The sequence below is a fragment of the Camelus ferus genome, chromosome 21 (genome assembly GCF_009834535.1).
Source record: "Camelus ferus isolate YT-003-E chromosome 21, BCGSAC_Cfer_1.0, whole genome shotgun sequence".
NCBI classification, from domain to species: domain Eukaryota; kingdom Metazoa; phylum Chordata; class Mammalia; order Artiodactyla; family Camelidae; genus Camelus; species Camelus ferus.
Genome location: NC_045716.1, coordinates 8,869,522 through 8,895,120, shown reverse-complemented (window position 1 = coordinate 8,895,120; position 25,599 = coordinate 8,869,522). Strand labels below are relative to the sequence as shown.

Genomic DNA, 25,599 nt, shown 5'->3' with positions numbered 1-25,599 from the left:
TTTTCTCTTGGTTAATCATACCTCTGAAAAACCTGGCTATTTGAATCCTGAGGCTGTAACACATGTAACAGGAAGTTGCATAGGAAATTGTTGACTGAAGTACTCCAATGCAACAGGTGTGATTTTCAGAGTGAAGTATCGGACCACCAACCAGAAATTTCAAACAAATTTCCACTGATTAGATGGTTCTTAAAAACCACAAGGGTCAGACAGCTGGAAAGTGAGATTGCATTGGTAGAGAGATTCTTTAGAGACAGCCATGCTGTGCATCCTGTGCCCCTCTCACTAAGGTAAAGGAGGGGGTATTTTTCCTTTCACCTCTGGCCTAGTGGAACCTTACAGGACTATTCAGAGAACTGTGGTGGGAAGGATGGGGTACAAAGGACTAAAGTCTGGCTCCCCCTGAGGAAAACCTAGACGGCCAGAAAGAGATGGCTTGGCGGGCTCTTTGTTACTGGAGAAGATATACCCAGTTGTACCGGGATCAGTAAGCTCTCTCAGAGTTTGTCAGGACAAAGGATGCATAAAGCTTCTTTCAGAGCAGCCGTGGGCCACACAGGGGAGAGTCAGTCCGGAGATCTATTTGACTCCTGCCCAAGAGAACTGATTAAAATGTCAACTGGGCTCTAACAGAATTAAGTGTATAATGTGGGTATCCGAGAAATCTGAGGTTAAGGAGGAAGTGGCAGCAAGAGGAATAGAATATATGGCCCATATCAGGAGTTGTTGGAGGAGTTGCACCGAGCCTCTGAAGAACTCACAAAAGATCCCACAGGGCAAATAATCAGTTTTATACGTCTGCCAGTCCCAGAGAATACAAAGTCATCTCCCTGTAGTGCCAGCCAAATAAGACCTTTCTGCTCCCTTTTCCCTATTCCTTCCCTGTACTCCAACCCGGAGAATCCATAACAGTGGCTACTGAGTAAGGGAGGAAGTAAGCAGGAAAGAGAGAAGCAGCTGACCACATTCATTTGCTCTAAGCCTTTCCTTTCTAAATGTCAAGTTGAGGCTGAATTTTATGATCTAATGTGATTGTAAGATAAGGGAGCAGAAACGTCATGAGACTAGCTGGAATTTTCTTCTTAGTGGCAGAGGGAAAAACTCACCCCTCTGAATTAATTTCCAGAGAACAGTTATGTTTTGACTATACCTCACAAGTCACACTAGCTCAAGGTAACGAATACACAGATTTTCCACTGTTCAGTTAGTTGGAAACATTTCAGAATTTGTAGGTTTATGTCTTAGGAGAAAATAAGTATTGCAAGACCAAGTTTATAAAACAAAAAATTTATAATTCCTATATTAGTTTTATTCATCAATAGAATCCTGAAATAAATTAATACAGGATGTTCAAACCTTGTGGAAGAAATAAATGTAAAAAAAACAACGATCTTCCACAAGAGGTTGTTATTGTTGTCAAATCAGAGAATTAAAGAGTAGTGAGAATCTTCCTAAAATTAGAGAAGTGTTAGAGAAGATGTTAGAAATCTTTTCATATTTTCTAAAGCAACTGTGCTGCCATTTCATAATTCTCAATTACCTTAATATTAGATAGATTCTTATAGAACTTTGACATAAATCTTTTTTTTTTTTTTTTTTTTCAAATTTGCAGTGTTCTGTATTTTTTTAAATGTGGCAAAGGGAAAAGGGACTAAAAGAATGTCTTGGGGGAGGGGTGGGAGGTGGTGGAGAGTGTGGATTTCCCTTGACTCAGAAGAGGAAAGTGGTAATTTTCCTCCCTTTACCATGAAAGTATTTGAAATTTTTGAAGCTGCTTTTCTGCAAAACATGTGTATTTAAGGAATATTTCTTATATATCCAAAATCTAAATTCTAGGCCTGTGGCAAGTACTTCAAGGGAATTTGGGGTCACTGCCAAAGCTGTGTCTGTGTGCCTGGTGTTGGGAATGCATCGGGGAGCAAGAATTCTGCTAAAATGGCTGACCCCGCGTCAGCACAGAGGCAGAAACTCTTTGTACAGTTTCTTTACATTGTTAAAAAAAAGAGTTCCTTTTCAATAGTTTCTATTGTTAAAAAGGAATTCCTTTCAATAGTTTTTTTTAAAAAAAAATACATTGAAAAATTAATCAAATTCAGGCTAAAATGGCAAAGTAGGCTGACAATGGAAGACTATCTTTCCAAAAATATAAAAATGCTAGAAGATAACCTTAAAATTGAAGAAAATGTAGCCAATTTCAATACTTTGAAAGCAAGAAAGGGGAGGTTCTCAGGTTCTAGAAAAAGGAAAACAGAAAAACGGAGTATTAGAGGGAGCTGGAGCCAAGTACATGCTGAAGCCCAGGGGCTCACGTGGGTACCGGAACTGGGAGCAAGCTGTGAGACTGGAAGCCTAAAAAGCAATGGCTATTGATACATGAACAAGGATAAATCTCAAAACAACACCACTGAAAGAAGCAACACCAAATACAGTACATATTGTGTGATTCTATTTATAGAAAACTCTAGAAAATGCAAGCTAGTCTGGAGTGATAGCAGATCAGGGGGTGCCTGAAAATGGGGGAGTAGGAGAGAGAAATTACAAAGAGGCACAGAAAAGTTTTTTGGGTGATAAATATGTTCGCCATTGTTGACTGCTGTGATGGTTTCACAAGTGTATACATATGTCAGAACTTGTCAAATTGTATGCTTTAAATATGTAGAGTTCATTGTGTGGCAATTATACCACATGAAGCTGTAAAAACAAACAAAATCAAGAGTCAAGCAATGTCAGCATATCCTCCTTCCTTTTTTTTAAAATGCAGCTTATTTGTTGAAGGAACTTGGTTGTTTGTCCTGTAGAGTTTTCCACATTCTGGATTTTATTGGCTGAAAAAAAATCCTTATCTTTTAGAACTATGTAATGAAGTATATATATTTATATTTTTTATGGGTGAAATCCATGTGAAGGGTGTGGAAAAGGAGATTGGCCATATGGTAATACTTGTTCAAGCTGAGCGATTGGCACATGAAGACATTATACTATTCTACTTTTTATGTGCTTAAACATTTTTGTAACAAAAAGTTAAAACCCTGAGTCCCATCCCAGAGTTACTGAATCTTATAGGGGTTGAGTATAGAAGTCTGCACTTTAAAACAGACTCACAGACATAGAAAACAAACTTACGGTTACTAGAGGGGAAAGGGGGGGTGGAGGGATAAATTGGGAGTTCAGAATTTGCAGATACTAACTACTATATACAAAAGAGACAAACAACAAGGTCCTACTGTGTAGCACAGGGAACTATATTCAATATCTTGTAATAGCCTATAATAAAAAAAATGAAAAGGAATATGTATATAAAACTGAAACAGTATGCTATACACTAGAAATTAACATAATATTGTAAACTGACTATACTTAAATAAAAAAATTAATTGAGATCTGCACCTTAAAAATAAACTCCCAAGGTGATTTTGTTATATATTAAAGAGGATCACTGCCGCAGACTGAAGAAAAGGATTCTGATGGTGAGATGAATTTCAGACATCTGCCACAAGGTATGGGAAAAAGGTTTTGGAGGTGTCCTTTTTATTTCTTATCAAACTGCAAAAGTTTGCAGTACATTGCTATTCTTCAGAGAGACATTTATGAATCTGCCTGTCTCTTCTACTGCTGAGGAAATTTTACATAGTATTTGATTTGGTTCTTTTTTTTTTTTTTTTTTTTGAGTGAAGGTAGATTTATTTAGAGAGATACATATTACATCGAGTGCAGGCTGTTTCAAAGGCCATGAGGTGTGGGGGTTGGGTGTTGGGTGTTCAGGTTAGAGTAAAAGTAGATACACACTCCACAGAGTGTGGGCTGTTTCCAAAGATGAGGGAGTAAGACAGGCAGCCTCGAGGCAAGGTGTTGCATTTTTATAAGCTAGGTAGCTTCATATGCTAACAAAAGGAAGGACCATTCCAACTACCCCGGGGAAGGGGCTGGGATTCCCAGGAATTGGCCACTGCCCACTCTTTGACTTTTTACAGTTAGCCTTGGAGATTTGGTTCTTATTCAGTCTTATAAGAGTGATTGTAATATAGGTTTGATTTATCATATGGGCTTAGTATGATTAAATTAATTACTCTGAATTTTAGCCCTACATAGAACTATGATATATAAAAGTTTGTCTTCTGAATCTATAGTCTCTTCTGTTACATCTTTGCTCTCTGTGATTCCTTCCTTCCTCAGGCTCCCAGTGTTGCTTTTTCTACCTTCCCACTAGTAAAAAGCTGCTCAAAAACCATATGAAACTCATTTATACCAGATTACTGAGTAGAGTCATGAAGTACTCTTCTCAGGGTAAGTTGATTTGAATAGGGCACAGGATTTAACTCAAAGTTTTAAAAAACTGTAGTGATAGATTCTTAGGCATCAGGTAATCTGGTTAGGGAAGGATTTTTGGGGGGTAGTGGTCAAGTTCCTGTCAAGACCTTCTAAGATTTTACCAAGTTGGTTGTCACCTATTTATTCCATTGAAAGCGTATCCTTAGAAGGGTCATATAATGCAACTACAGCTTCTTCTTCTGTAATTGCATGGAAAATTTAGCTTTGGCTGCAAGTAATAAAGAGCCAAATTCAAACTTTTTTTTTTTTTTTTAAAGCTAAGAAAATTTACTGGCTCAGGGAATTTACTAATTCCAGAGGATGGCAGCAGGTTTCAATCTGGGTTTGAGCTCCTCCACCATGTGTCAGCTTTTCCCTCAGGCTGGCTTCCCTCGTGGTAGCAAAGTGGCTGCAGTAACTACAGGACTCACATCTACCCATTACACCAGCTAGAGTAAGAGAGAGAACACTTTTCTTCTCCCAGCAAACACAAGATCTGGCCTGGCTTATGATTGGACCAATTTAGACCTGTGTTAAGGTCTATCACTGACAGAGTAAGGTGAGGATCTGATTAGGCTGACTATGTACCTTAGTCAGAGTCTGCACTTGGAGGTGGAACTGGGCCTATTCCCATTCAAATTATTAGCAGCCTCACAATTGCAGAGGGGTGGAAATGGACATCTGCGAGTCAACCAGTAATGCTCATGATAAAAGCAATATAATATGCTATTCTGTTAAATGCCATAGTTTAAACGCTTCCATTTTTGTTCAACAGTTAACTTGTTTCCTGTTTTTTGATATTATGATATTTTAAATGGGGAACTGCAGACCCACATGAAGGAGACAGGGCAGTGTAAGGTACAATAGGGACTGTAGAGATTTTGGGAAAAGAGAGAATGCTTGTCCTGTAGTTTCCTGTCATTCTGTGAAAATATAAGCCCACTGCTACCAAATCTTTGACTTTTTAAAGAGAAGCCTGAAAAGCATATGAAATCTTCTGGCTTTTAACTTTGGCTTATTTTTTAAGCACCATGCCAACCAAGCAAAATGTGTTTGTGGGTTAGATCTGGACCTAGACCACCAGTTTCTGTCATGTTATGAATCATACTAGAATATTTTATAACATTTTCCCTCAAAATGAGAGCTTTAGTCCTTTCATGGACCAGGGCTGCTAGTGTAGGACTAATGCTAAGGAAGCCATAGTGGGGAGAGAAGTGAGCAGCACACAGTATATGAGGAAGGCGTTGTTGTGAGTTCTTCGGCATGTACCTAGAACTGTTTTCCTGGTGGTGAGGATGGGCTTGTACCAAATCACCTTCACTGCCTCTTACCTAGGTTCTGTTGTGACTTGTCACTTATCTGGGTTCTCCTGTGACATCTCTTATCTAAGTTCTATTGTGAGGAACAGTTCAGTTTTACAGAATGACCCCTGGTGATTAGAGGTGTAACACGTGGCCACGGGACAGAGTTTTTCTTTGCTTTGTAGCAAGCTGGCACATCAGTAATCCTATAATAGGGACTTAGATGCTATGCTCTACTTTAATAGGAGAACTAACTGGAAACAGCCAATGGAGGACATTATTGTTGCTGCTAAAGGCATATGGAACTGAATTTGGGAACACTAAACCTATTTTAGATTTATGACTTAAATTTTTTTTTCCTTTTTTGGGGGGCTGTTTCTTACTGAGTGCAGATAATTACCATAGTGTTACCCTTTTTGTCAAAACTCTTCAGTTAGCAGATATTAGAAGGCAGAAACTGCCTTTTTCACCCGCTGACTTTCATAGAGTGCCTTGTGTAACATTTATTTAGAGAGGCTTAGTACCTACTTGTTGGCTTATGTATTAATATAGATGATCTGAGTTATTCTAATAAATATAATGATTTGAGTTATTCTAACCTTTATTAAATATCAAATGTCCAGCATTTACTGAATCAGGCCCAGAGCTTGGTAGACTCTTGGGATACAGAGGTTAAAGGACCTTCTGGGAAGGAGCCCAGCAGGGAGGGGAAACGCAAAATAGTTGCAATACTCTTGATATGTCCCAGCATCTATAGACATTTAAATTAGGAAAAGGGGACGGTGGCGGGGGAAAGGTGGGAGAAAAACTTGAGACGTCTCTTTGGAAAAATGTATTTCTTAGGGTAGCTTTTGCATCTAGTGAGGAAATGAGTGCAGGGGAATCGAAGTGTGACAGAAGAGAGACTTAAACTAAAGAAGTCATTCTAGAGCTCAAATCACTGGACATACACTTAACTCTTACTGCAGTGTCTTAACTTATTCACACATTTACGGAGTACTTTCTATGAGACAGACACTATGCTAGACATGATGGAAGATAGAAATGAAGCAGGTCTTCAAAGATTCTCTGGTGAGGTAAAATATTGCACAGATTTAGCTAGATAAGGCTGAATATATTAGGTGCCACAAACCTATAGAAACAAAGCGCTAAGGAAATTCGGAAAATTTCCTGGTCACTTCTAGCTGCAGGATCTCCGAAGGACGTCTACAGTTCAAGGATCGGTACATTCTTAGCAGAGGAAAAAGAGTTGCCTTATTTTTATCTCTACTAGTAGTTTGTACCCCCAAGTTAATTTCCCCAAAGGATAAAAAGGTGCAAGTGAGGGGACGTTTTCTTCATAGAAATACGTTAGTCCTTAGCGTTTTCCTGTTAATTCCCCACAGGTTTTTTTCCCCTCTTCAATCCCCCGAGTCCCAGGGAACAATTCAGCAAAGGAGCGCTTCATAAGCACACGAGACACCTTGAAAGGGGAACAGAAAAGAGCAACTGGCGAGAAAAGTTAGTATTCTTTAAGGTGACTTCCCTGAGGATTACTGGGCATTAAGAATGAAGATATATTTCGGCTAGGTTTATGAGCAAGAACACAACCGCCCCTAACTCAGAATTAGCTAAAAGTTCGGTATCCGCTGGGCAGCGCAACTCGCCCGGGGCTCGCGGCCGCCCTCAGCGAGCCCGCGCGGGCTGCCTCCCCGGCGCGGCTAGCCCTCCGGGAAGTGCTGAAAAGCGGCGAGCGCCTCTTGCCCCTTCCTGGGTCCCTTCTCTTAACCCAGGTCTCTCAGGTCTTCGACTTCCCCGCCCCCAGCCCTACCGCGGCCAGGCGGGGACGTGTATGCGCGTGCGCGCCTCCGCCCACAAGAGCGCGCACGCCGCGCCGAGCCGCCTCCTCTGCCCGCCCCTCCCTCGCCTCTTCCTGCCAGGCGAGCCTCCTCCCCTCCTCTCTCTGCTCCCTCCGCCCTCCCAGGGCTCGGGCGGCCGCGGAGTGAACGGAACGGGACGGGCCCGGCCGCAGAGCGCGGGCCGGCGGGTGGGACGCGGGCGCCTGGCGGAGTTGTTCCGGCCCTGCCCGCGGAGGCGTGAGGAGGTGAGGCGAGGGAGGCCTCCTAGGGGCCGGCAGGCGGACGGGCGGCTCGGAGCCGCGGGCAGGGCTGGGGGTTTTGGCGCCCGGGCTGAGCCGGGGGAGGGTTGTGGTGGGAGCCGGGCCCGGGACAGGATGCGAGAGGACCCCGAGAGGAGGGCTCGGGGCGGTTCGGGACTGTCGGTCGCTCCCCGGACGTCGCGGTTCTCCTGGGTGGCGGCTCCTCGCGGCCCGAGCGGGCAGGCAGGCGGGTGGGGTCGTCACCCCTCACCTGGGGGGGCGGGGTGTTGACTTGGGTGCTCGTCTCCAGCTGTGCCCTGTGACATTGCCGCCGCCTCCGTCGCCCGCTGCTGTGCCGTGTCTGCTGCCGCGTTCGCAGTCCCAGTGGCCCCACGTCCGGGGGGCGTGTGTTTAGGATATTTTCGTACCCACATTCAGGCAATCTGTTCGTGACCGCGTCTCGCCCTCGCGCTCCCCCTGTCTCCGCCCGGCACTTTGCTCTCTGCTCCTGCTGTCGATGCTTGTGGTTTTGCAGTCTGGGATGGGCTGCATCCTGGGCAGATCTCTACCTGCAAGGAATGCCCCGCTTTAAAGTTGACCGCCTGGCCATGCCAGACAACTCCTGTCCAGGTAGTGGGTGCTCAGTGTCCTGATAACTGAGTCAAAGTTTCTGAGACTCGGCTAGTACTTTGCACTGGTCGCCAACGGTGCAGGGCTGGGCAGTGCGTCAGCATGTGGAAAGGGGCCACCGGCCAGCGGGAGGTGGCCGGGTGCTAGGAAACTGGGCTGACAGGGTTTGTTTCTGATCCCAGGGCAGTTCGTGCATTCTCCTTGTACCTCTCAGGTAGGATCATAGAAAATGTACCAAAATTTGGGTGGTCACTTGCGGAATTGAGAGTTTCATGTAAATGTTGAGAAATGTCAACCTCATTATTCTAATGGTGGGGAAAACTTTTGCTTGCCTGACAGATTATAGCGCTGTTTGGAAACTGATTTCAGTGTCTGCATTTTTGGTACTGGCAGGTTTAGGGATTAAAAAAAATATTTAAATTTTCTTGTACATGGTGGGGGTAGATAGTTGCTTGTTACGATTCCGAAAACACGGCATCATGAAAACCTTCTGACTTTTCTCATAATAGTTTATGGCTTCTGCCGCACGTTTGTAGACTATTGGAAGAGGATTTTGTTCATGGAAAATATTGGTCCACAAGTTGCTAGTACTGGAAAACTGGCCTGTGATTCATTATCTCAACAGAGTCCCATGTGAAACTGATAATGAAATTACAGAGGAGAAAGACCAGATGAATTTAATTTATTCATTATCATCAAATTGTATTAAATGCTTACCTGGTTGGGGAGTTAGTTGAGACTGAGCTAGCCTGGTGTCTCTATTAAATCAAGTCAAAACTTGCCCTGATATTAGGTATTAACAAGTCATCTGGGGAGACGTGGATGTAGTGGGACAGTGTTTATATGTATATATACTGTATATTGTGTTCTAGAAAGCTAGAAACAAGGTGGTAGGTCCAGTGCTATTGGGACGTGTAGTGAATGTAGTTATTTGATGGGAATTTTTATATATTATAATTCCTAGAATTTTTGTTCCTTTGCTGATTGTTTCATGATTCAGATCATTTTCTTTTCACTCTAGTAGTTACTATGATGCTTTTAATTTGAATAACAGAATTTTATTAGGCATGTGGAACAGTTTTCATATTTATCAGCTCAGCCAATTCTAAATCTGTGACTTCTAAAAACTGGTAATTAAAATTTTTTCTTTGCCTTAACCCAAACTTGAACTCGTTCAGTTACTGTATATTTGTTTGAACTCAGATGATACAGCATTAAAGCTGATAGTCCTTTTATCCATTATTTTGGAGTAGTCAAAAGGAATTCTGTTGTGCCAAGTGAAAATATTATGAGTGGGAGATAGCCAGGCTTCTAGAGATTAGCTTTGAAGAGAGTAGTAACTAAGAAGCAAAACTTTTTTTTATTGAGGGTGTGGAACTGGGTTGGGTCTGCATTTCAGCCTGCCAGTGTCTTGAAGTCCTGTAGGGATGATTGTTCCTGGATAGAGGGTGTTTGGACAATGACATAGATACTGTAGGCTATGGGATTCCCAGGCACAAAGCTTTTTTTGCTATGTCTCACAAGTTTTAATGAGTTGCTGCATGTGTATGGCTCTTGCTTTATATACATAGGTTAGCCACTGGGTCGGAGTTTGGCCAGCAGCCCAGGGCTATACCAGCCTCTGGTACTGCAAAGACAGCTCTGGAATTTCTTACAGAGTTTGTCTTCTGAGCATTTGCCACCACAAATAGTAGAGGCAAAGAAAGTACAGACTTGAGCCTGAGATATGGTAAAACATACTCAGTGTTTAAGGAGAGGTCTAATATTGTGATCATGGAGAAAGACATTGCTTGACTTAACTCGGCTTTTCAGAGTGGCGAATAATTTTCACTTGATGGTCAGTATTTGAAATTGGGTAAGTACAATGACTATCAGCAGACCCTAATAAGAAAGAGTTAATGAAAGTAAGCAGAGCCCGCATCTCAACATTGCCTTCTTTATACTTCATTTACTTCCCATACTGCACTCATTCAACAGATAGGGTGCCATAATTGTTTGAGTATAGCAAGTTTGTGCTCGTGGTGACTCCTTTTTGTCATCCCTTGGTGTTTTTTGGTGTAATTTTGGGGGATTTTCCTGGGAAACTTCTAGGCATATATTCAGTTGATTTGGAGTTAGATTTGGGCTAAGATTATTAGCCTATTTGAAATTTTGAGCCTTTTTGTTTTCTAAGTAAACTTAAAAATAGAAAACACAATTCTTTATAAACACTCATGAAAAACCTGTTACAGACTGTGTTGTTGTGATAGACATAATACAGCCAAAAATATGTTCAAGAAGCTTCCCTTCTCCTCACCCAGTTTAGTAAGCTTAAATAAGAAGTAAGAAAATAAAGTATTTCTTTTTCAGTAAGAGCTTGATTTTCTCAGAATATCAAGTCTAACAACTGTTTGCTGTGCTATTTTCCCCCATGCCTATTCTAAATTCAACAAGTACTATGTGTCTCTAGTCCATGGCAAAAACTTAATTCTAGTAGGGAATTCTCAGTAGTGGAAGTCTCTTTGAAGGATGCAAGCTTGTGCTGCAGAGTTTGACAGGGAAGCATCAGATACTGAAATTTACTTTTTTGTAGCATGGGTTTTCTCTGTACTCAGATTTTTAGTGGGTGGGGGCATGGGCTTATATCACAGGTAGCTGGATTTTTACTCATACTCAAGATTTCCTCCTCTCCCCTCCTCTCCCCTCCTCTCCCCTCCTCTCCCCTCCTCTCCCCTCCTCTCCCCTCCTCTCCCCTCCTCTCCCCTAACCCTTTGCTAAAAGAGCTGCTGCTGCTAGTAGGAGGGTGTTGTATCCCTCTGTTGTGTGTAACTGAACAAGGGCTAAGAACCTTGGCCTTTGGCTGATAAGCCACGTTTCCACTCCCTGTAATTTGCCTTCTGGTGATATCAATAGGCATCTCTGTTACTCTTATTTTTGAAGATGAATATAGATTTTGGTGGTGAAGAGATTACATGTGTAAGTAAGAGTGAGATTTACTGCATTGTGTAGTACACATAGAAGAGACTAGTAGATTGTTTAGCTGAACATTTATGAACTGCTTTGAATGTGACTCAAAGTAAAAAAAAATACATTTTATACCCGAATTCAACACACACACACACACACGCACGCACGCGCACACACACACACTTTCACACTCATATGCAAAGTTGTAAGGAAAGTTTGGCAAAGCAACACGTATCTTTTTAGGACCTTGCCGGAGCTGGCTCATCTGTTGGCTTGCAAGAGCAATTTTGTGCCTTTCTCTTCCCACCTAACTGCACGTTCAGTGACACCATGTTGGTAACTTGAAATTGGCTGCAGTGGGAGTATTTATACCAGGGAAATCAGCAAATATTAACAATTGAGAGCTTTTCTCTCTTCTCATAGCCAGTTGTTAAACATTTACAGTACACCACACCACTACCTACAACACACTTTGATATTTTCTATTCTATTTCATTTTGGTTAAAATAAATGCTGGATTTTGACCCCTAAATTTATTTTACAGCCGGATAATGGATAAGAGCCTATAGTTAAAAACTGATTTAAGACACCGTCTTGACTTTGTGGATGAAGGTACTAAAAGATTGAAGTTCAAGGTCATATAGCTAATTATTAGCAAAGCCAGGTCTGCAGACTCCTAATCTAGAATTGTTTCTAGTGGACTTCTCTTTTCCTAACCCAGGCCATGCATGTGGCTCAGTTAGAGTGCTTAATATGTGTAAGACATTGTGTTAAGTAGTTTGAATAGAGATGAATAAGACGTGAGCCCTGACCCTGAGGCTTGTGCTCATGTGGGGGATTAAATGTGGAAACAAAGATAATGTAAGGCAGAAAGTAATGTGTGGTAAAGAGATAAAGATAAGGCGGTAAAGAGTTTAGAGAGGAGGGAGAGATTACTTTAGTTGTAAGGATAAGGAGAGAGGTGACATTTAAACCTTCCTTTGAAGAATGGGTAGGATTTGGACATATGGAAATAGGACAAATAGTATACAGAGAAAGGCCTTTCAAGGCCAGGGGCCAGGGTGATCAAAGGCGTAAAGGGAAAGGGCTGGGCAAGGAAGAGTCGGTCAGCACCAGATGGTGAAGAGCCTTGAATGCCAGTTTTCCTTTTTACTTTTCAGCTTGTCTTTCATTTTTGTCTCTGGAGTCATCGAGTACTTCTTAGCATTAAATAAGCTTTATATGCTGTGTTCCTGATTAGACTATGACCCAGAAAGCACTTAAGTATCCTTAGTCTAAAAGCTGAGGGAAAAATTATTAGTGTAAGGGAAACAATCTTGAGTTTACCAGTTCTAAAATTGTTGAAAAGAAAGGGAAAATGCTTCCTTTGTAAGGCGGTATCATTATTTTTTGTTTTGCCAAATAGCATCAAATTGGCTGTAGCAGAACAGGAAGCAGTTTTGAAAGTCTTTTCGGAGTACCCTCTAAAATGTGCTTTCTAAATGACTGGATCTTAATTTTTGGAGGCAAGTTTGGTTTAGGCAGAAAGACAGTTTATACCGATCCGCAGCTGAGCTGACTAATTTTCAGAATTTAGGGCAGCAAGGCAGGGTATTTCACACGACAGCCAGTTGTGAGGGATTGGTAGATTCTTTACTCAAAGACGTTCCTTGGATTTCAGCATTTACATTTTTTTTCTTTACACATTTTTTTATTGAGTTATAGTCATTTTACAATGTTGTGTCAAATTCCAGTGTAGAGCACAATTTTTCAGTTATACATGAACATACATATATTCATTGTTACATTTTTTTTTCGCTGTGAGCTACCACAAGATCTTGTATAGCAGCATTTGTCTTTGACAGTCTGTATGCTTGGGATGTATTGAAGTCTTGTATGGAGCTTGCTTTGTTCCACGGGGAATTAGGTGGCTAGAAATGGAGACAAATGACAGTAAGTTGTGTCTGTTAATCAAATTGAAGCACTAGTGGTAGTTCTCAGGGTTTTCTGTCTGCTGATGGTTTCACACTCGCTGCTTCTAATTAAAATGACGCACAGTCAATTTGAAGAAGCTTTACTTCTTTTCTGACCCACCAGTTCTGTAAAGGTAAAAGCCCCCTTGGAATGTTGCCTGGGTAACAACACATACAGACTGTTGAAAGTGTGTGGAAAGTTTTGGTAATCTTGGTAATGAAGTTGCTATGGTAAATACTGTCTGGTTGGTAAAAAGCTGGGCTACTTTGGGATGGTTGAAAAGGAATTTTTGGGGTGAACTTTGGTTCCAAAATAAACATGAATTATGTATCTGCCATACTGTTTTCCTCATTGATTTAACCTTTTGATATGTATAGTGTCCTGTCGCTTTAGAAGGTTTTAGCAGTTTCATATGAATTGCTGTACAAGATATTAAACCCCAAATAGCATGATAAGAGTTCAGATGCAGCATGCCTCAGATACCTCACACCAATTGAATGAAGTAGCTAATCATGTCAGCACAGAGGTGGTTTTTTTGTTTGTTTTTGAGATGTATTAGGTTACACAAATATAGTTTATTAAAATTTTTCCAAATTTTCTATCATCATTTTTTCTGGTGCCAAGTGTGGTGTTGATGTCCTTAATATAAACTATGCAAACATGTTCTAAAGATAAACACATGTACATGGATGCGTATGTTTGTAAGTATGTATGTATATACACATACACCCGTCTCCCTCCAACCAGTTATTGAAATTTGTGGTAAAAATACAGTCTATCTGGTAAGTGACTAAAAATAAGTGGTCTGGCTCTTTGAAGACTATCATGTGAAATAGTCACACATATGAAAGTATGCAAACCCAAAGGGATTTTTTTTTTTAATGCCAAATTTCCAAGAAAGGAGCACATTTTAAAAGGCAAGTGTGGAATTCATTCATGTACCAGTGAAGGATTTCCCAGCCTCTCTCCTACCCATATGTACACCCATATTCTGCCCTCATTATCATCAGTAGGCAAAATTACAGACTTTAAAAATTAGACTTCAGCACAGGGGATGCAAATAACAAACACTGTTTTTAGAAAAAATACAAACTTGCGGTTTTCAGTTTTGAAGGTTTAAGAGACATGCAACACGAGTTTTTGGTAAACAATGTAGAGTATTCTGTGCTTCACGTTGTTTTTGTCCTTTTGAGCCCTCCTGCTAAAGGCATTGTATAAAATGCAAATGGTTGTTAGAGTGGTTACTAGGTATTTCCTTGAGTAGTTTGTTTCTCTTTAGTAAATTTATCTTGGTATAACACTTTGAATAGATTGTATTTTAGTTGGGTGAGAAGTCAGCCCTTGAAGGGAGCCTGTGCATATACTGGCAGACGACATGGTTTCTTAGGTTGTTTCACAGTAATTTAGTTGTTTCAGCAGCTGTTTGCCATCAGAGTTCATACATTTATTATTTTATTTCCACAAAGATCTTCACTCATGAACTATATTCTTTCATTTAAAATCTTTGTCTCATATTTGCCCTGCTGTTAATGGTCAAGTTTGGACTAATGTTTTGATTTGCTTTTGTCTTAGTCTTTCTATGCAAAGATGTATACCTATCAAGATGGTACTAAATTGTAAGTTAATTTCTTCTTTCCTTCCATCCATTTTTTTTCCCCTCAATATTCTAGACTCGACTGTAACACTAGCCCATGCTTGGTGGTAAAGTTAATGGGAAAATGAAATTAGATATTATTGTTCAAATCCTAGGACCACCAACTAGTTCAAATACTGTTGAACCTATAAAATGTTTATGCGTGAATATTGCAGCTTAATTTTTCACTAAGTGTAGGCCTCTAATTTTTTAAGCAAATTCTGACATGCATTTTATATTTCTTGTCAACATTGTCAATAGTTTTGATACATGAAACAGGTTCCTCCTGCTGTGCTTGGTTTCACAAACAATAATACCATGATCTCTACCATTTGATAAAGTTTTTAAAAGATAGTCTAATAATAGGTTAGAGAAACCAGTTTGTTTAGCAGTTAATGCTTATAATTTCAATTATGTTTTTAGGTTCATCATAGTGGAACTGAGGTCCACAGAGAATTTACTTTTCTAAGTAGAGAACTGTGGCGATTTTAGGTACTTGTGAGAATTTCATTTGGAAGAGGATGATTATAAGAGTAGATTTTAGAAATTTTGGTTTGCCAGAGTGGGTGAGAGAAAAGTAGTCTTTAAGCTGCAAATAACTAAAAACATTTTTTGGTTTTGTGGAAGACGGGATAGGTGAAACATAAGACCTAATTCTTGATCTAGTGCTGTTGTGAGGTTCTCTGTGATTTGCCAGTTTTTTTCTTTTTGAATAATAATAACAAAGAACTAACATTAATTGAGTGTTCAGTGGGTTAGTTATTATATAAGATAATGTGCATTATCTAGTTAATCTTTGCAATAAGTGCCTGAGGTAGGAACTTTTACAGTATCATTTGTAGTTCGCAGATTAGGGAACAGGCTTAGAGAAATTAAGTAATTTGCTTAAGATCTTACATCTCGCACGAGGCAGGTCTTTCTTGCTCCTAAATCTGCCTTATAGTGACTCTTAACCACTACTCTGTATTGATGATTCCTTATATGGAATACTTGCCTTGCCTATTTCATAGGGCGGTTATGAGAACCAAAAAAAGTAAGGTTTACAGAAAAACACCTATAAATGTGCCTGGTGTTTTCATTTTACCAGATAATTTTTGAGAAACCAAAGAAATTGTTGAAATAGATAAGCATGTATATTACTTTGTAATCACAAAAGTAAGTTGAGCTATAAAATAAGTCAAACAAATGAATTTTGAAAGGCTGCTGTCTGCAAAGTTGAAGGCATATTTTATGTGGGTCCAGAGGATCAGTGAGTCAAAGGCAAAAAGAGGCAGAGATGTAGGGGTGTATTGAGTAAAAAGTGGATTGGATAATCTCAAGGAACCTGAATTCTTCCTGCAATGAGGAGGAGTATTTGTAAAAAACATTAGATGATCTCTTAAGACCCTTCCAACATCAAGAATCTATGAGTCTTTGTAATGGGTGATTTTTATTGTAATACCTCAGAATAGCTAGATACACTCCAAATAACATTTTTTAAATTTTTGCTTGGATCATTAACAATCACCATCCTTTAAATGTAAATTTTTTTGTATTTAGGATAAACAGACGTATATGGTCACCTCGGAAAAATACAGATATGTATTTTGTTTTTTTCTCTCCTGAGATACACGGATTTTTTTGAGGGTGCAGTGGGTAAAACAGCTTAGTAGTATGTTGTCACATGCTGTACTTAACACTTTATTTGTGATTTTCTCTTAAATTTAGATTTACTAAGTGTATATTTTTGGAAGAAAGTTAATATTATGAATATGAAAGGTTGTTTTTATTGTATGGAGTGTTATGGTTTTATGGCCCTTTATACAGTTGGTTTCATTCTCTGACATTGTTTTGTTCAACAGACATTTCTAAGGCAGGGTATGGGTTCAGTGCTAGGGAAACAGAGATAAGAGACTGTTAAGGAGCTGACAGTCATTGGAGAAACATAAATACAGTGGTGTGTAGCAAGGATGGAGCAGCTTAGGAGAGGTCTTACAGGAAAGCGTCAAAGGGTTACGTAACTGATCCAGGGGTTTGGGTAAGGCTGCCTGGAATATGATTTGAGTTTAAAGAAGGCAAGAGACATCTTACACAGAGATACAAAATTTTGAAATTGTAACTCTACCTATGTAGGCTCAGTGGCAGCTCCTCATCTCTGAAATATTGCAAAACCCCAGAGTAGATGTCATTTTTGTAAGTAATTAGCTTTTATAAGTAATTAACTTATAAATAAAGCTCTCACTGAGAACTTACCTTTATTTTACATATGCTTATAGTTTCTGAGGTAGCAGATTAAAAGAAGGAATAATTTAGAGGTAAAATGCTGTCATAAACATACATACTGATAAAGACAGATTGCTGACATGATAGCAGTTAAGAAGTAGGAGAACTATATATATGTGTATATATATAACTCAAGTCTAAAAACCATAGACAGTAAAGGAAAACAGCCTGGCACACCTAATAGCTTTGGGTATCAATTGTATTTCTAATGGTATAGAATAATAATGAAAGTTTGTCATGTTCTCTCTTATAAGTTAAATATATGGTCTGTATAGTAACATTTATGAAGGCATTAGAGTTTTATCTTAGAAAGTTTTTTTATATGAAATAATATGAAAACCAGAGGTTACGCTCTTAGTTCAATTATCAAATTGTTTATCCAGAATGATTGATTGCCAAAGAGCTTTGAATAACCTTAGATTTAATTTTCTTTTTATGTATGACACATGGAACTGCAGATTTTACAGGGTACTAGACATAGTTCGGCATGGTATTTGCTATATAACACTGGCTAGAAATTATTTACTTATGTAAGATGTCAGAGATAGGGTTCTTGACCATTTGGGTATCAGGTATTTTCAGAAAATGTGGACCAGGTTGTCCTTCTGTTCTGGATAGCTTATAGGTGTGGTCTCAGCATAGATATTATCATCTTGAAAGCCTTCACTGAGACTGTAGACTGTGAGAAATCTCATACGTGCTTTCAGAGCATCCTGTTTTATTCCCTGTTGTGATACCGGTAGCATTGCATTGTAGCTTGTCTGTTTCTGCTTTAGACTTTAGTCTTTTCAAGAGCAAAATCTGTTTTGTTTAGAGCTCTGAAATTGGTCTCCCCTAGGTTTGAATCTTGGCTCTGGGTGGCATTGGGGAAGTTATCTGCAAAACGGGGATAATCTTCCTGCGCAGAGTTATTTATCTTGAATAAGTTAATGTAGAGGAGACATAACACAGTTCCTGGCATGTAGTTAAGTTCTCATAAATGTTTCTCCCTTCTTCCTTTCTTTCTTGTTGTGCCTGGCACTTAGTAGGACTTTCAATAATAGTTTTTAAGTGATTTTGTAAACTATATTAGAGCTAAATTGGATCTATCATTAAACTTCTTAAATGAAAAATCTCTTAAAGTGAATAATAACTAGTATATAGCAATATAGTCTTTGAACTAGATGGCAGTAAATTATATAGTCTCCAAGTTCGATTAGCAATCTAAACAACTCTCTTCAACCCTTGTCAAGCTTGTAATTGTTATGATGGCAGTGGGTTTAAAGTGGAAAAGATTGTAGCATTCCTTTTGCTGGATTTGCTGCTTTCTGACCTTGCCTGTTATTGCTGTCATCTTGGCCTTTTAATGGTCGGATTGTTATTGGTCTATTTCCTGGGAAGGAAAGAACCCTGAATCTGACAGACTTACTAGCTGTGTGGCTTTGGGTAAGTAGTCTTACTTCTGGATTTACATATCTGTAAAATGAGAGTAATAGAACCTCATGACTTTGTGAAATTCAAGAAATAGGTGCCTGGTGTATAGAAGGTGCTCCATGGATGGTAGGTATTCTCAGCCCTATTACCTAGCCAGAATCCTCAGTATTCTTTGTTTATTAGTGACTTTATTTGAAAGCAGCAAACCAAGAAATAGGGTAGGGGAGAACCGGGTGACTGGGGAATGAAGGTAGAGATTTTGCACCAGTGCTCTTGACCTCAGGTAGGAGGCATGGATGGGAAGGGCCTGTGACTTTATGTGAAGACTGACAATGGAACCAGATTGGATCATATGTGGCATAACATCTACATTCTGGCTTAAAACTTAATAAACCGGTTGAGTGGATTTGAATTTAATTTTAAAATTTTTATTTACTTTTTAGTTATTAAAATGCTTGTAATACTAAACTACTTACTTGATTAGAGAATGATTTTTCATCAAGCTGAGTCCAGTTTATTCAAGGCTTAGGGGCTGTTTAATTGTTCCTTTGTGATAATGTGCTAAGACATTTCTAGGAAGGAAGTATTTTTCCCCTCTTTTCCCTTTTAATGCTACAAGCTGTTGAGATCTGTACTGCTGCTACTCCTGTTGGGATCTACCATTTCATTACATCTCTTTGCAAGGCATCATGTTAGTGCTGTGGAAGGATGTAAAGAAGTTTAAGGCGTGAACCATGTATTTCAGGAACCTGACTATAGTGGGGAAAGTGATGTATATATGTATTAAAAATAACTGATTTTTAAAAAGAGCAGAGTTACTGACTAAAACATCTTATTCTCTGATCCAGTATCCCTAGCATCATTTATTTAAGATAAATTGTTTTGCTGGAAAAAAGTCGTAGGCTGTTGTATATGCCTGTGTCAAAAATGAACAGGTAAGTTGAAAACTGAAGTTTCTGACTCATGTTAATTTTTCCATCTTACTTGAAAATCTGTATTAGAATTATTTTGTCCTGATTCCTTCACTAATATCTTCTAAGGATTCAAAAATTGTATGTAAATCTTTGAGTGTCTTTGCTATGTTACCTTCAAATGTGATTATTGACAAGTTAGTTAATTATCCTGTGTATCTTTTCAAAGCAGATTAAATTAAATCATCATGATTTAGATGTTTTCCTATGACAGTATTTTACCTTTTTTTAAATTGAAATATAGTCAGTTACAATGTGTCAATTTCTGGTGTACAGCACAATGTCCCAGTCATGCATATACATACATATATTTGTTTTCATTCTTTTTCATTAGAGGTTATTACAAGATACTGAATACAGTTCCCCGTGCTATACAGAAGAAATTTGTTTTTTTATCTATTTTTATATATAGTGGCTAACATTTGCAAATCTCAGACTCCCAAATTTATCCCTTCCCACCTCCTTTCCTCTGGTAACCATAAGATTGTTTACTACGTCTGTGAGTCTGTTTTGTAGATGAGTTCATTAATGTCCTCTTTTTTCTTTTTTTTAGATTCCACATATGAGTGATATCATACGGTATTTTTCTTTCTCTTTCCACTAACAGTATTTTATCTTAATTGTGTATCATTTGAAAAAAAATCCATTAGTTTTTTCGTATTTATCATTGAATCTGTTTGTAGTGTCTTTTATACTTAAGTGGCATACGTTTTGATCAAAAGAAGCATTGCCACCCTCCCTTTCACCCCTTGCTGTACACTTGGATAAAAGAGAACCTCTAATCAGAGTGCTCCCCCCTTAGATTTTCCTGTTGCTGACTTCTCCTTGTCATTCAGATCTCAGCTTTTTTCCCTAAAAAAATTAAACATTTTTCTCTGAATCTTTCCCAAACCACCTAATCTGAAGTGGTCCTTGATCCTCTAGGTTGCGCTGCCACGTTGTCGTATGTAGTTTAATTCAAAATAGTTACCTCTGTCACAGAAACTTCCTTCCTTCCTGTATTTACGCCTTTCTTCCTATCCCCCAGTAGCGTGTAAGCAAGGACTTAACTGGTTTTTCACTTTTGTTATCTCTAGAGTGTTGAATAAAGCACTCAATAAAATTTTGTCATTATAGAATGAAGCAAATATTCTTCCCCCTAAACAGCTTTAAAACTTTCTTGAAAGTTATTTCACTTCATTTTGCCTTGGTTTTCTTCCCTTGCAAAATGATGGGGGATGGGAAAGGAAAGAGACTGAGTTAGGTTATTTCTAAAATCCCAAAGCCTGCTATTAGCTTGATGTAAGTTTTTAGTTCTTTCTAATGGTGTTGATGAATTTGTACTGAGCTATTTAATTAGTTTCTTACTCTGTCCTCTGTTGAAACTGGGAGTACATGTTTATATTTACAGGACTACTGACAGCACTGGAGAGTTAACTCTGATTGCAGAATGAGGTTCCTTGGTGTATCTAGATTATTAAAGAGGTTAGATCTGCAAAATGATTTCTTTTTTTTAATTGAAGTACAGTTGATTGAAAGTGTTGTTAATTTTTGGTGTATAGTAAAATGATTAACTTATATGTATATGTATATACACTTTTTCAGATTTTTTTTCCATTTTAGTTTATTACAAGATGTTGAATATGGTTCCCTGTGCTATACAATAGGTTTTTCTTGTTTATCTGTTTTGTATATAATAGTGTGTATATGTTAATCCCAAACTCCTAATTTATCCCTCCCTGCTCTTTCCCCTTTGGTAACTATAGGTTTGTTTTCTTTGTCTTTGAATCTCTTTCTGTTTTGTAAATAAGTTCATTTGTATGCTTTTAGATTCTACATATAAGTGGTATCATATGATAGTTCTCTTTCCCTGACTTTCTTCACTTGGTATGATAATCTCTAGGTCCATGCATGTTGCTGCAAATGGCATTATTTCATTCTTTTTCATGGCTGAGTAGTATTTATTGTATAAGTATACCACAGCTTCTTTATTTAGTCATCTGTTGATGGACACTTAGGTTTCTTCCATGTCTTGGCTATTGTAAATAGTGCTGCTATGAACATTGGGGTGCATGTATCTTTTCAAATTAGAGTTTCCTCTGGGTATATACCCAGAAGTGGGATTTCTGTCTCACATAGTAAGTGTATTTTTAGTTTTTCAAGGAACCTCCATACTGTTTTCCATAGTGACTGCACCAATTTATATTCCCACCAGCAGTGTTGGAGGGTTCCTTTTTCTCTACACCCTCTGCAGAATTTATTATTTGTAGACTTTTTGGTGATGGCCATCCTGACTGGTGTGAGGTGATACCTCATTGTAATTTTAATTTGCACTTCTTAAATAATTAGTGATTTTGAGCATTTTTTCATGTGCCTATTGGCCATCTGGAAGTCTTCTTTGGAGAAATGTGTATTTAGGTCTTCTGCCTATTTTTTGATTAGGTTGTTTGTTTTTGTTATTGAGTTTTATGAGCTGTTTGTATTTTGGAAATTAAGCCCTTGTCCGTTGCATCATTTGCAAATATTTCTCCCATTCTGTAGGCTGCAAAAGCTTATAAGTTTAATTAGATCCCATTTGTTTAATTTTACTTTTATTTCTGTTGCCTCAGTAGACTGCCCTAAGAAAACCTTGGTATGATTTATGTCAGAGAATGTTTTGCCTATGTTCTCTTCTAGAAATCTTATGGTGTCATGTCTTATATTTAAGTCTTTAAGCCATTTTGAATTTATTTTTGTGTATAGTGTGAGGGAATGTTCTACATTAATTTACTTGTGGCTGTTCAGCTTTCCCAGTGCCACTTGCTGAAGAGACTGTCTTTTCTCCATTGTATACTCTTGCCTCCTTTGTCAAAGATTGATTGACTGTAGGTGTGTGGGTTTATTTCTGGGCTCTCTATCCTGTTCCATTGATCCATATGTCTGTTTTTGTGCCAGTACCGTGCTATTTTGATTACTGGATCTTTGTAGTATTGTCTGAAGTCTGGGAGAGTTATGCCTCTAGCTTTGTTCTTTTTCCTCAGAATTGCCTCAGCAGTTCTGGGTCTTTTGTGGTTCCATATGAATTTTGGGATTTTTTGTTTTAGTTCTGTGAAAAATGTCCTGGGTAATTTGATAGGGATCACATTAAATTTGTAGATTGATTTGGGTAGTATTGCCATTTAAACTGTATTAATTCTTCCAGTCTAAGAGCATGGGATATCTTTCCATTTCTTTGAGTTGTCTTCAGTTTCCTTCAACAAGGTTTTACAGTTTTCAGCGTATAAATCTTTCACCTCCTTGGTGAGGTTTATTCATAAGATTTTTTTTTAATGTGATTGTTAAAGGGATTTTTAAAAAACTTTTCCTTTCTGAAATATCATGAACCTTGAGATACATCTTGCCAAATTTCAGTCCACTAGCAATATTTTGAATATACTTGCTTTACTATAATCTAACCAGCATTATGTATTACTACTTTATCTGACAACTCCAAGTGTAACACATTTTGGTCATAGTTGAATATTGTTGAGAAATCTTGGGACGCTCTGCTTCCCAAATAATTCTAACTATTTTTTTCAAACTAGGTTTATTTAGTTGGGAAAATTACTCCTATGATCTAATTTTTTTCAGGACTAGTTTTTGGGTGATGCTTGAAGGAAATATGCTTCATGTTTGGCGAGAGTAATTAGAATTATTATTATTTAACAAAAGCATGATAGTATTAAATGCTGCCTGTTTACCTTAGATAAAAGGTTGATTTGTAAAGCTACCAGCTTTCTAGTCTTAAAAATGATGTCATTTCTGTGGTGTAATATCTTTATACATATATCTGTGAAGGTGCTTTCCGTATAGCAAACTTATTAATACAGTGTTTGAGAGGTCATTGAATTTAGAGTAAGGAGGAAAGGGGAAGCAGGACTGTAACTGCTCTGCTTTGAAAACTGGAACGTTTTGTAAGTTTCATATTTGAAGTGAAAATAAAATGACACTTGTAAGAAGTTTCTACAGTTTTCTAAATCTTAAAATAGGTAATCTTCCCACAGAATAAGATGTCAGGACTCTTTAGATTGAAAAAAATTATACAAAATTTTGGGGTCCAACTGAAGATAAGTCATATGAAGATGAAGATCAATTTAGTAATCATAGCTGATACAGTTAATGTATTCAGTCAAGGCTTTTGATATACTAGATGAACTGAAAGAGACCCTGCCCTCATGGAATTTATAGTTTAATGGGGATGTAAGCATTTACTGTGCTCTGTGGTAAGTACAACGATAGGGCCATATGAGCAAGCTGCAGGAGTGGCTCATAGGAGGGGCACCTTACCCAGGAGACAGATTATGTCCAAACTAAGAAGGAGTAGGAATTAGCCAGAGTAATTGATGTGGGAGTGCTAGAGCTTGACAGCAGATACGAAGGCCCAGAGGCAGGGAAGAATGAGGCAAATTGGAAGAATTAGAAATGGAAGTTCAGTATGGATTGGACAGCAGTGTGTAAGAGGGAGGAGGGAGAGCAAATGGTAAAAAATTAGGCTGTAAAGATAAGCGCAGGCCAGATGATGCTGGGTCTTACAGATCATTTAAGAAGTTGGGCTTTATTCTAAGAGAAATATGACAACAGTTCTTTGTTCTAGAGAGATCATTTTGGCCTGGTTATGCAGAATGAATTTGGAGAGAAGTAAGGCTGGAGTCAGGAAGATAATTTAGAGAATTATTACAATAATCCAGGTAAGTGAACTGAAGTGGAAGTAGTGAAGTTGGAGGGGAGTGGGCAGATACAAGTTTTTGTGAGGTAAAATCATTAGGACTTTGTGATGTATTTGATATAGGGCTGAGAGAGGAGGAGTCATAATTCTTGGACAGCTTTACCAAGAGAGTAGGGGTGGAACAGAGTTTTGGAGAAAGAAAATATGAGTTCAGGGTTTAACAGAGTTTAACACCTGTGAGGCGAACATTGTAGATGTGTGTAGGCAACTTAACATAAGGTTATAAAACTTGAGAAAGATGTCTGGGTTTGAAATGTGCTAACTGAGACTAAATGAATAGAGTAGAAGAGGCCCGGAATGCGGTCCTGAGGAATTCCCTTTTAGAGATGGAAGAGGAACTTATTTAAAAAAAGTGTTTTTTCTGAAAACTTACATATTTATATATTTTTCTTCTGTCTATTTATGCTTATTGTGTTTATTTTGTTACATCTCTTTCCCCTAGTAGATTATAAGCCCCTTAAGGGCAGGACCATGTCTCTTTTGTCCACCTCTGTATGCACAGTACTTGGCGCACAGTACACACTCGACAAATATTTGTGGAATGATTAATTAATTTTCTCTGTTACTGTATTCCTTTTGTTTCCTCATCTGAGTGTTTTTAGTTGTAAGCATTCATTTCTGGAATCTCTGTTCTATTGTATGAACAGTTCTTCTCTTTAAAATGGTATCATCTAGGTATGCTTTCTTTTAACATTTCCTTATGGAAAATTTCAAATTTATAAGGAGAGGAAATGGTTTACTTAATATCCACGTAACAATTTAAATTGAACAGTAGTTATGTTTCCCATCTTTGCGTCATCTCTTTTTTTGTTGTAGCACTGCAGATTACAGAAATTGATTTATTTTTACCCCTAAATATTTGAATGTATTTCTCAAAAGTAAGAACATTGTCTTACATAACCATAATCACATTCTCACAGTATAACCCGTAACTAAATGAATAATTTCCTAATATCATCCAAAATCCAGCCCATATTAAAAATTTGCCATTTATACCTGAAATATCTGTGTTTACTCAGGCTGCTGTAACAAAATACCACACCCTGGGTGGCTTAAATGACAGATATTTATTTTCTCACAGTTCTGGAGACTAAACCCAAGATCAAGGTGTTGGCAAGTTTTATTTCTCCTAAGGATCTTTCCTTGGCTTGCACATGGCTGTCCTCTCGGTGTCCTCACGTGGTCTTTTCTCTGTGTGTGCACATCCCTGGTGTCTCTGTCCAAATTTCCTTCTTATAAGGGTGCCAGTCAGAGTGAATTAGGGCTAATGCTAATGGCCTCATTTAAACTTACTTCTTTGAAAGCCCTACCTCCAAATATAGCCACATTCTGAGGTATTGGGGGTTAGAGCTTCAATACGTGAATTTTTTGGAGGGGAGGGC

At 38.5% G+C, this 25,599-nt stretch overlaps 1 protein-coding gene across 2 annotated transcripts in view; it reads left to right on the top strand.

The window, feature by feature from the left end:
• Nucleotides 1-7,533: 7,533 nt before the first annotated feature.
• The window catches only part of RABGAP1L (RAB GTPase activating protein 1 like), a 563,059-nt gene continuing 544,993 nt past the window's right edge, over nt 7,534-25,599 (top strand). Inside the window, exon 1 of one of the 2 annotated variants that reach the window (XM_032463694.1) lies at nt 7,534-7,692. The gene's annotated coding sequence lies outside the window, so the exon portion shown is untranslated. The remainder of the gene's footprint in view (nt 7,693-25,599) is intronic. The other variant, XM_032463693.1, reaches the window with a different exon arrangement.